The sequence below is a fragment of the Macrotis lagotis genome, chromosome 2 (assembly GCF_037893015.1).
Source record: "Macrotis lagotis isolate mMagLag1 chromosome 2, bilby.v1.9.chrom.fasta, whole genome shotgun sequence".
NCBI lineage: Eukaryota > Metazoa > Chordata > Mammalia > Peramelemorphia > Peramelidae > Macrotis > Macrotis lagotis.
The window spans coordinates 329,935,331-329,947,658 of record NC_133659.1 but is presented as its reverse complement, the minus strand read 5'-3'; the positions used below and the strand labels follow the sequence as shown (position 1 = coordinate 329,947,658).

Here is a 12,328-nt window from a genome sequence, read left to right as displayed (position 1 = left end):
CAGAGACCACCTATTTCAACCTCCTCATTTTTATAGATGAGAAAACTAAGCCTTAAGAAATTCTAGGAACTGAGGGTGAGAGTTCTAGAGTGGAAGGGACCTCAGTGACCATCAAGTTCACCTTTTTTACAGGTGGGGAAATTGAGGCCCAGGGAAGGAAGTGATTTGCCCAAGGTCATGCAAAGAATAAGGAACAGGAAGGATTTGAACCCAGACCTCTCACTCTAAAGCTATATGTGTACAAAATTGCAGACATACAATCATTGCTATAAATGAGGGCTCAAAAGTGTCATTCACTGATATTTGTGTATTAGGATAGTCAGGGAAGTGTGCACACACAGTCAAAGACTAAGGTATAGACATAGCTAGAAAATATACGGGCAGCTAAGGTAGGTGCAGTGGATAGAGCACCGAAACTAGAGTCAGGAGGATCTGAGTTCAAATATGACTTCAGACACTTAATAATTACCTTGCTGAGTGACCTTGGGCAAGTCACTTAACCTTACTGCCCTGAAAAAAACAAAAAAGAAAGAAACAAGAAACAAGAAACAAGAAAGAGAGAGAGAGAGAGAGAGAGAGAGAGAGAGAGAGAGAGAGAGAGAGAGAGAAAGGAAGGAAGGAAGGAAGGAAGGAAGGAAGGAAGGAAGAAAGAAAGAAAGAAAGAAAGAAAGAAAGAAAGAAAGAAAGAAAGAAAGAAAGAAAGAAAGAAAGAAAGAAAGAAAGAAAATACAAATGTCCATGTATACAAGCACTGGTATAAGTGCATGCAAAGTTCCTCAAAGGTTTGTTCTCAGTGAGATGCAGGTATAAACCCACACGTGTAATACAGGTATTTTAAGCATCTAGGTATAGAAACATGGCCACATATCCATGTGCAGGTGCATCTTTGCAGCCCAAAGGAGCTGAATTTGAATATTGCTGCCCATAGTTAAAGGGTCATAGCTCTAGGCCTGAACTTAGACCCCAAGGGGCTCACTAGTTCCAAACTGTGGTCACACAAAAGGGGAAACTGAATCACAGGTAATGTGATTTACCACCCAATAGGTAATGAATGACAGCATTCTAACTTTCAGCCCATGCCTCTAAGATACGTATTCCTTCAAACTTTTGAAAATTAAACATGTTTCTCAATTAGTAAATATTTAGCTTTTTTTTTCCTCCTTTCTCTATGATGGGTATTCTTTCAGTCTTTTGAAAATTAAACATGTTTCTTAATTAGCAAATATTTAACATTTATTTTTTCTCCTTTCTATCTTCCCCCTCCCAGGAGGCAGACTTCTAAACAAATAATTATAGTCAGCCAAACCAACAAAAATTCCCACATTGGCTATGTCCAACTATGTGGACCACATTGTGAATCTGGAGTAGCTCATTTCTCTGTTGGGATGTAGGAATCATACTTCTTCGTGAGTGCTTTGGAGAGAGGACTGTTATGACTGTGATCAAAGTTCTGAAGACTTTGCAAGTTGTTTCTTTTACAATACTGTTATTGTAGAACTGGTTCTCCTGGCTCTGTTCATTTCCTTCTGCATCAGTTCAAATGACTCTTCCCAGGTTTCTCTGATGCCTTTCATCTTTTTTGGAAGCAGAATCCTCTTCCATCATATTCCTACGCTGACATTTGAGCAGCAATTTTTTTACTGGACCCATTAGGTAAATCATCCCCTTCTCTGTTTACTTAGCTATAAAATAGGGATAATTTTATCTGTTATATGAAAAACAGGCAAACTTCAGTTAGCTCTGCATAGAGACTATGTATATACAACAGAGTCTCTTAAATCCCACTCCTTGTGACTCACTTTGCCTTTCTCTCTCTTCTTTTGGGGCTCTTGTCCAGCTCCCCTAATCCTGCTGGACTCTTATCAGAGAAATCTGAATTCTAATCCCATTTCAGATCCCATCTCAGATTTACTTTTGTAATACCAGGAATGTTCCAACTTTTATGGACCTTAGTCTACTCATCTGCAAGACAAAAGAGTTGAACTTGACCTCAAAGGTTTCTCCTAACTCAAACTCTGACCCTCTCCTGAAGTCTGTCCTTTTCTCTCTCCCAGTGGTTGTCATTGTTTCTTTCTGTCCAGTTGCCCTCATCTGTCTCTCAGGTTCCAGGACTCTTGAGTTTTTCTGCCTCCCCAACAGAAGGTTCTCTTACTGCCTGTGATCTCTCTCTCTTTTTTTTTTTAGATTTTTCAAGGCAATGGGGTTAAGTGGCTTGCCCAAGGCCACACAGCTAGGTAATTGTTAAGTGTCTGAGGCTGGATTTGAACTCAGGTATTCCTGACTCCAAGGCCAGTGCTCTATCCACTGCACCACCTAGCCGCCCCTTTGTCTATGATCTCTTTAGCTACTCTTTAGCTGTCTCTTTTCCATCTCCCTCTCTTCTCAGCTCTTGGAGTCTGTTAGTTGATCACAAGCATGACATGTCCTCCAACACATTCAAGTTTACCATGCTCTTTCTGGACACCTGTTTCAGGAATTAATTGGTACAAGAATTGTTATGATCCCCATTTTGCAGATGAGGGAACAAAGGTGACACGGCCATAGTTATACAGCTAGTTAGTATCAGAAGCTGGACTGCAACTCAAATCTCGCTAGGTAATTATTAAGTGTCTGAGGTCAAATCTGAACTCAGGTCCTCCTGACTCTGGAACTGGTGCTCTATTCACTGTGCCATCTAGCTGCCCCTCTTTCTCATTTGTTCTTTTTAGGTTTTGCAAGGCAATGGGGTTAGGTGGCTTGCCCAAGGCCACACAGCTAGGTAATTATTATGTGTCTGAGGTCTCATTTGAACTCAGGTCCTTTTGACTCCAGGGCCAGTGCTCTATCCACTGCACCACCTAGCCTCCCCTTCTTTCTCATTTTTAAAAAAATATTTTAATTTTTTTATCCCAGCAATATCAGAGAAATTAATTTTTTCCCTTCAGCTGCTATTGCTAGCTGTATTTCCCTCCCTCCTATTCCCCCACTTCCATTTATTCTATTCTTTCCTTTCACCCAGTTCTTCCTCAAAAGTGTGTTGTATCTGACTCCCCTCTTGTATGCTCTTCCCTCACTTCTATCACCTACAGCCCCCCTCCCTTCCCCCTGTCCCTTTTCTCCCATTCTTTCCCCATTTTCCTCTAGGGTAAGATAGATTTCCATGCCCAATTGTCCTCCCTCTCTCCTATTAAAGAAGAGATAGAGAGGGCTGATGGGTGAGCACTAGCATTTGGAGTGATTTGCTCAGGATTCCACAGATACAGGGACAGGGTCAGCGTTTAAACCTATGGCCCTCCAGAACCAGCTTCCACTGTATGGCCAAGATCCAATCACCAAAACCCGTGTGCAGTTGATTGGAATTTGATCCCAGGTCCAAGGAGGAAAATGCTTAACCCTAAGGAGTCAATCTCTAATGGTGAAGTTTCAGGTAGTATAAGAGAGAAGGATGAATAACTCTGGTTCTTAGGAGGTTGCAAATGAATAAGGGAGATGAGACAGTGATTTATATTTTGTACAGTATGACAGTGGGGATGAAGGGAGATGTCAGTGGGAGAGAGGGGCTTCAGAAATTCCTTAGGTCTCACCTTGTTCACTGACTCTTCCTCTGGTTGGGACCTAGCCTGGAAAGGGGTCATTTTTCTGGTATCTACTCCCCTTCCCTTCTCTCCAGGAAGCCCAGGAGTGAGGCAATTAGGCAGAGGAGGGTTGATTAGATTAGAAATTAAGTGTTTATGTTTCCTCTCTCCCCCTTTCCCTAAATGAACAGATGGGGAATCAGGAAGGGAAGCGGCAAGAATCTGATGTCCCCAGGGCCAGGCAGGGGAATGAAGCTCACCTCTACTGCTCATTGAACCTCCCAGGGCAGATTGGTTTGACCCCAGCCCAGAGGATGATTAGGTGGGCAGGGGGAGGGAGGAGGGTATTGGGGTCAGAGAGGTCTGTTCTCTGTTCTCCAGGGCATCTCCCTCTGGGACATTAGGGGAGGTAGTCTATAGTCTCCTGGGCTGGGAGGCGGCAGGACTGGCTTCCAGGTCTGTCTCAAGCATTCTGTGAGGCCTGGCACAAAGCACATCCTCACTGTGGACCTCAGTATTCTCATCCAGAAAATGAGGAGCTTGATTGGATGGCCTCTGGGGTCCCTGCTAAGTCTGGAATTTGCTTGTCTAGCCTTCTCTGTTCAAGGTCCCTCTCACCTTGGAGATTCGATGTTTTAAGGTCTCAGACATTTCTTGTTCTTCCCACCCTTGACCCTTCCCAGCTCTGCCCTTCTAGGGTCCCTCCCAACTCGGTCATTTCCCGGTCTGACCACCCGCCCCACCTCCATCTCTCGTTTTTGATATTACTTTCTCCTCCAAGTTCTCAGTTCCAAGTGTCATCCTTTCCCCACTCCCCCAGGGCTGAGATACCTTGTTGTTTCCTTCCAGCTCTGACATTGTAAGCTTCTTTCCATAGCCTTTTAACATGGCCACGGAAAACAGGATGTTTCCTTTCCCCTTTGGCAGAGCCCCTGTTTTCCCTCTCTTCTCCAGCCTCATTCCCTAGGCTATTCCCCCCCTTTCCTCCAGGAGCACAAGCCAAATTATAGACAGAATTGGAGAATTGGGAGAGGGAAAAGAGGGAAGGGCTCTAGCCACTGCCACACCCTTCTCTTCTCCCTCACTGGGACAGAAAAAAAACCCAGTCTTTGTCCTGATTTCCTGCCTTTTTGTCCTGCTGAAGGAATGGCTCCTTTGTGCTCCTTCTTCCCCCTTAGAAACTTCTGTACCTAAGTGGTGATTATTTATTTCTATGTTCAGTGAATAAGCCTTTGCTGGTTGGTTTCTTCAATCCCCTGCCATCTCCTTCCCTCCAGTCTCCTCCATCTCAGCCTTTATCATCCCCTTCCCTTCCAGTCCCTTCCATTCACCCAACACTGAGAAAGTTCCAGGGTTCCAAAGTCCCCGTCCTCCACTGGGAGGAAGCTGAGAGCAGTGTGAGGGTGGGGAAGTAGGGAAGGCTTCAGGGAGGATGACACACCTGTTCTGAGCATCGATGGGTCCCCAAGATTCAGCAAGGCAGAGCTGAGCAGGAAGGACCTCTAGACGTGTTAAATAGAGGGAGATGGGGCCCAGTTTGGACAGGCTGTGGATTTTATGGCATCCTAGGCATCATCCCCCCAAGGTGAGAGTAAGTGGTGGACAGGATTTGAACTCGGGTCCTCCAACTCCCAAACCAGTGTTCTTTACCTTCACCAAGCAGGGGTCAGCTCATGAAGGGGAGCTGAGCATCCATTGGTGTGCCTCTCTTTTCTCCCCTCAACCTGAATGCTATTTTTACCCTCTTCTGAGCTCCCTGAGCACCTGGAGAGTCCATTCTAATTGTAAGCTGCAGATGGATGAGTTCTAGCCTCTCCTCTGCCCTCCCGTAGGCCTGAGGCCCTGCTTTTCCCTGCTACCTTTGCCTGGTCTCCCAACTCCACTGCTCTGCCCAGCCCTCTGCCAGGCCCAGGTTTCTCTTCCAGCCTCTTCTACTTTGCCCTTTGTTCTATTCTGAACAAATTCTCCAGCCCTGAACTTTGGGTGAACTGCTCATTCTCATTTCCAGCATGAGGTGAAGTCTGTCTCCCTCCTGGGGAACTGGAGCAGAAGGGGGAGGAGAGGATCCCAGAAATTAGAAAATTAAAATAAAGACAGCTTGCTTTCCACTCACCTCTGGGTTCCTCCAAACTCCTGGGTTCAGTGTGAGGTGTGACGACTGTACTATATAAGAATGGCATGGCGGAGGATCCTAGGTTAGACTCATCGATGGAGACCTGGGAAGGACTTCAGAGGCTTCATATTAAAGAGGCCCAATCATGGGGAAGGATTTGCCTAAGGTCAGGTATCAGAACCAGATTGTCTAATTATCAGAACCAGAGTTTGACTGACCCAATCCAACTGACTCAAAATCCTGTCCCTTCTACCATGTTGCCTCCTTATATTTTATTTTTGGTAAGGAAATGGGGTTAAGTGACTTGCCCAAGGTCACACAGCTAAGTGATTATTAAGTGTCTGAGGTCAGATATAAACTCAGGTATTCCTGATTCCAGGGCAGGTACTCTATCCACTGTGCCACCTAGTCACCCCTCTCCTTGTATTGTTAATAGAGGATAGTTGCCCTTGATGATTTAAATTCTTGCCACATGAGGAGTCCCAAGAGGGCAAAGCATCTAGGACCCACAGGAACTAACCTTTGGTGGTCACATCTCTAGACGATCTTTGATCTTTCTCACTCAGATGACTAGCTCATCATGTCTCCTCCATCTCGTCCTTGAGAAATCCATCATTTGAACCCAAGTGCCAGTCTTCATTTACATTTATCTTTATTAAGTTTAATTCTATTAGACTTGGTTCAGTGTCCAGAGCCTTCTGATCCTATTTCCCCCATCCGGGGCATTATTTTCCTGTGCAGTCTTGTGTTATTTGCAACCTCTAACATTTCTCAGTGGTGATTCCTGAAGCTGCCCCAGAGTGGAAACGGGCCGTCTTGATGAGGAAGGTCTATAAGCAGAAAGTGGAGACCAACTGACAAAGAAGTGATTCATTTTAATTCAATTCTACATTTATTAAACCATCAGAGTCTGGAAGGGCATGAGGGTCAAGTGGAGGATGTGAGTGAAGAGAATGTCAGAGCTCGGAGAATCTGGAGAGGCAGGAGTGGATCCCCAAAGATCCTTTGCAGATTTAGACCACTTAATCCAATCCCCTCTTATTAAAAATAAGGACACAGGTCAACAAAAAGGTAATGAAGTCCCCAAGGCCAGGCAGACTTGAATTAAGCCAAATCCCCCCCACCCTGCCCAATTCACACATCTTATAAGTCCCAGAGGTAGGATTGGGGGTGTCCCCAGTTGAGTAGTCTTGCTATTGTTGGATGTCCAGAAAGGGGAGAGGGTGGGGTCTCCCTTATCACTACAGCTGGTCCCTCCAGGTAAGGGCTTCGGAGGAATAGCCTGGACAAAAGGAGGTCAGCTTCTTGCTAGGGCGGTGACAGTGGGAGAACATAGAATCATGAAGACTACAGGCTCCAGCTGAATAATAGATCAAAGTGAGGCCAGGAGGTGGGAGAAGGGAGGACCGGGAAGGAGCATCCTGTGGGAGCTGGCGACCACACCAGGCTGGAGTGTAGAGTCTGTGGACCAGACTTTAAGGGAAGGGCTTCCTAAGGTTCTCTCAGAGTTGGGGGAGTAGGTGGATAGCTGCCTTCCTTAGTGAACCAGAGAAGCTGAGGGAAGGTCCCTCTGGAACAGGGGAAGATGCTGACTGAGACTAGGAAACAAAAATAGATATCTCTGGGAATCAGTGAAAAAAATGATCTGAGTGGTGAAGAGAAAAGACTCAAAACTGAGCAGAGGCATTGATTACCCAAGCAAAAGTGGGCAATGTCTAGCGTCCTGCATGTGGGCCACCTGAAGGACCTGGGTTCAGATGTTGATTCTGCTACTGAAAGCCTGTTTACCCTTTCCCTGGGCCTCGGTTTCCTCATTAAAAAAACCCTTTTCTCAGTTTCCTCATTTGCACAATGAGGAGGTTGTTTAAGAAGACCTCTAAGGACCCTTCAGATTCAGATTTAAAAGCCTGAATGACTCTTGTATCATACTCAGCACCTCAACTAATAAGTCCTAAATAAATGCCTATTAAATTCTTTCATTTCTCCCTCCCTCCTTCCCTTCTCTCCCCTTTCTTCCCCTGCACTCATCTCCTCTCTCCTTTCCTCCTTTCTCCTTCATTTTCTTTCCTTCCTCCCCTACTCCCTTCTTGCCTTCCTTCCCTCCTTGCTTCCGTGCTTCCTTCCTCCTCTCCCTCCCTTCTTCCCTTACTCCCTATCTCAATGGCCCTCTGTCAGTCGAACATTAAATGTATTTTGATCCCATTTACTCTGAAGGTGAGGTTCTGAAGTTTAGGGGATGAAGAACTAGAAGAAACCTTGGTCCACTCCAACCTTCTTGTTTCAGAGATGAGACCCAGAGAATGGATATGACTTATCCAAAGTCTCACAGGAAATCTAGACTTGTGTCACTGAAGTCCAGGGCTATTTCTGCTGTGTAGCATTCTCCACAGGGACCCACTGTTTATCTCTAGGTGGGGGGTAAAGACTTTCCTGCAGTCTTGAAGATTCTCAGATTATAAGGTTAGGTGATTATAGGCTTTATAAGGGGAGCCCCAGGATTGACCTGTGGGTGCTGACTGGAGGGCAGTGCTTTGCTTCTTCCTGTGGGGCCCTGTTTGCTGTGTCTACTCAGGTGTATCCATATGCATATGCCTGAACTAGACCACTTCCAGTCCTCCCCCTTCCCTTCCAAACAAACAGGTGAGAACCCACACCTCTCCTCTTAGTGTTAATGTGAAGTCAGTATTCATGTAGCCCTAGCAACAGAGAGCTGGCCAACACCAGAAACAGCTTTTCCTTGCCGCCTTCCTTTCTCCCTGCCTTCCCTGCTGCCAACATGGTCTCGTGGGCAAAGGGCTGGCCTGGGAGTAGGCAGACTTGGGTTCTTGGATCTCCGGCTGCTACTTCCTGTCTCTGAATCATCCTGGCCAAGTCCCTTTCCCTTCTCCAAGTCTCATTTTCCCGGAGTATCCAAGAAAGACATTGGAATAGATGGACAGCATGGTACCTGGGCAGAAGCTCTGGAGTCATAGGGTCTGGGGCCGGATACCTAAAGACTCCATTTGAAATGAGTACAGCACCTTTGGGGAAGAACTCAACTAGGTCAGCCACTGTCCTGGACCATGGAGAGACAAAAAGAAAAAAAGAAAACCTGCTCCTGCCCTCAAAAAGCTTACATAATCCTGGGGAATAAGTCAATACCAAAAATACATCCCAAGGAAGTCATCAGTAATTTCAGATACTTGAGGGGGCACATAGCACCTGAGGGGTCAGGGAAAGGGGTGGTGCTTGAATTGAGCCTGGAAGGGAGGAAGGACAGAATCAAGAATCAGTGAAGCACTCACTATGTGAAATGCTTTACAAATATTATATGACTTGATAATCACGACTGAGAGAGGATGTTGTTGTCATCCCTATTTAATAAATGGGGAAACCAAGGCAGATGAAATTAAGTGACTTGCCCAGAGTCACCCAACAAAAATGTGTCCGAGGCAAGAACTGAACTCAGGTCTTCCTGACTTTAGGCTCAACAAACTTTTATCACCTCTTATATGGGAAGAGAAAAACCAAAATGACAGCATCAGTGTGGACCAGGGGAAGGAAGCTGAATTTGGAGGTACAAGACTTAATCTTGAGTTTCATCTCTGCTACTCCCTGGCTAGAGGATGGAGGGTAAGGCATTTCATTTCTCTGGACCTCAAGTTCCAAGGGATTTCTTAGGTCTCTTCCAGCTCAAAATCTGTGAAACAGTCCCTACCTTCAAGGAGCCTACCCTCAAGTGAGATCCAGATAGAGACTGGGCTGGACAAAGATGGTGGTGATGGTATTGGTCCCCCAGGGAGCGTGAGAAGGAAAGTGACTTGTCCTGGGTCACACAGATTCTGGTTTAAATCACATTAATCCTTCCATACCATTGGGAGAGAAAGACAGAGAAGAAAAACAAACAGAGGAAGCTCAGAGGATTCAAAAGCTCTGGATGACAGGTTTTTCTCCATTGGGCCTTCTAGAGAATCTTAGAGAAGGCTGAAGAGAAAAACAAAAACAAACATTCCACTCCTTCCCTGTGACCCATGGCCCAGGGGATCTTGCTCCAAGGAGACTCTGGCTCTGAGCTCCCATGGTCCTGGATTCACCTGGGGCAGGGGAGATCAGGTTTCTCTCTCTCTCTCTCTCTCTCTGATCTGTCACTCCCATCATGAGAATTTTGAAACGTGTGTGATTCAGTCTCTTCCCCAATATGACAAGACAGGACTGTTGGATGACCTCCCTAAATCTGTTTCCTCATCTGTAAAATGGGCCTTAGAGGTTGGTCAAGATAACCTTGCAAGCCCTTCCCAGCCCTTCCCTAGATCCAGGATCCCATGCATCTTCTCATGAGGGCAGTGACTGGATCTTCTCTTCCACCAACTCAGAGCACAGGTACTATCTAGGCAGTAAGGACTTAATGAATGTATGTGGAATAAATGAATGAATGGATGGAAGCTAAAGAAAGCTAGGATCTGTTGAGCATTTTGAGGTCTGCCAAATGCTTTTGTATGCTAGCTTATTTGATTGTCACACAAACCCTATGGAGTTTGTGCTGATCATCTCCATTTTACAGATGAAGAAACTGAGGCTGAGAATGCAGCCAGAGTCCCCTAGCTGTTGTGTCTAAGACAGGATTTGACTTGGGTCTTTGTGTCTCCAAATCTGAGTTTTTTTGGGGTCCCTTTGCTGGTGGGGGGGTCTACTTTGGACATTGGGGAGGTGAAGGTTTTCTTGGGCACCAACTCCCCAGAAATACCAGGAATCAGTAAAAATAACTGCTGAGCAGGATCGGAAGGTGCTAATTAATATCAGCACAGGGAGAAGAGGCTTTTTTCTCTTCTCTTTTTTCTTTCTTTCTTTTTTTTTTTTAACAGAAAGGTTTCACAGTAACTGCACACCAACAGGGAAGGAAAGAAACCCTTTAATGTATGCAAATGAATGGCATAAATTGGGGCTTACTTAACTTCACAAATGTTAACAAGCTCATAAAAATAAGTTATTCTTTCTTGGATATTTAATGTTCTTTGTTTGTTTAGTTTTTTTCCTTTTTTGAGAAAAAGAGATGTGGACTTCAGTGTTTCCCCGAAAAATGGGTTTTCTCTCTAGGAAGTCTAAGATTTAAGAATGTAGAGTTGGGAGGTGTTTTAGAACAGGAAATGGCAGAGCTGGGAGGGACATTAGAACATGGGAATGGCAGAGCTGGGAAGGGTCTTAGAATAAAGGTCAGAGCTGGGAAGGGTCTTAGAACAATGAAGGTCAGAGCTGGGAAGGATATTAGAACATGGGAATGTCAGAGGTGGGAAGGGTTTTAGAATAGGGATTGGCAGGGCAGGAAGATGTCTGAGATGATCTCTCCTAAGAATTTTAAGCCCATGATGTCTGTCACCACTTCCCTCTCCATCCCAAGTATTATCATTCCATTCTTTTTTTGAACAAATATGTCACCAGATTAAACCTGTGAGGAGCAAAGATTTCAACTTCAGAGGTTCACTTAAATGAGCACTCTAAGCTTAAAATAAATATGAAATTTGCCATCACTCCGCTCATTTATGTGATGGGGAAATTGAGGTCTAGAAAAAGGAAGGGATCTGAGAAAAAAGGTTACATGGCTAGTAAATATCAGAGGCCCAATTTGAACGGAGTTGCTCTTCTGCTCTGCTCCCTAGGCAGGGAAGACCATTCACCTTCCTCACTGTCTGTCCGGGACGCTGCTTCTTCCTTCCTATTTCCTTTGGGACGCCTCCCTTCTTGGTAAGTAACAATAACCCCCTGCTTTTGCAGGCCACACTTCCTGCTGACAAAACCCTGCCCCAAGATCTGAAATCGAATTTTGCCTGGGACACTTACTAGCAAGCATTCTGGGCAAGTGACTTAAACTCTCTCAGTCTCCCAGTCCTGATCTGTAAATTGGGAGATAATAGCAGCACCGCCCTGGGATCCCTTCCAGCTCTGATATTTAATTCATGAGATTGTTGTTAGGATCAATCAGTCAATTAATCTACAAACATTTATTAAATGTAGTTTCTATACCAGCCACTGGGGATATCAAGGGGGAAAAGATCCAAAGTATTACAGCCTTCGAGGAGCTTCACATGAAATTTGATGTATGGTACTATAAAACCTGAGTTCAAATCCAGCCTCAGACACTTAAAAATTGTGTGACCTTGGGCAAGTCAGGTAACCCCATTGCCTTGCAAAAAAAACCCCAAGTAAGTCAACTTTAGTTATCATCTGAGAGCTCCAGTGCATGGAGGATCATCCTTGGACTCAGGAAGCATAAAAGGTTTCTGGAAATCTCAGCTTATATGGGAATTTGGGAAGAAAGGCAGCCCTACTAATGGGGAAGAGGAAGGCATCAATCACATCAATCACAACTCAGAGAGATGGATGCTACCCTCAAGTGCAAACCAATAACTCATTAAATCAAAGGATCATAGAGGTCATGGAATCCAACTCCCTCATTTTACAGATGAGGAAACTGAGGTGCAGGAGAGGAAGTCACTTGCCCAAGGTCACACAGCAAGAATGGAACCCAGGGGGGGCGGCTAGGTGGCGTAGTGGATAAAGCACCGGCCTTGGAGTCAGGAGGACCTGGGTTCAAATCCGATCTCAGACACTTCATAATGACCTAGCTGTGTGGCCTTGGGCAAGCCACTTAACCCCATTTGCCTTGCAAAAACCTAAAAAAAAAAAA

The 12,328-nt window shown here is 45.3% G+C and overlaps 1 protein-coding gene across 4 annotated transcripts in view; it reads left to right on the top strand.

Moving 5' to 3' along the window:
- Positions 1-12,328, top strand: part of ELFN2 (extracellular leucine rich repeat and fibronectin type III domain containing 2) — a 73,625-nt gene that overhangs the window by 16,825 nt on the left and 44,472 nt on the right. For all 4 annotated transcript variants that reach the window (XM_074226869.1, XM_074226868.1, XM_074226867.1 and 1 more), the window contains exon 3: positions 11,301-11,385. The gene's annotated coding sequence lies outside the window, so the exon portion shown is untranslated. The remainder of the gene's footprint in view (positions 1-11,300; positions 11,386-12,328) is intronic.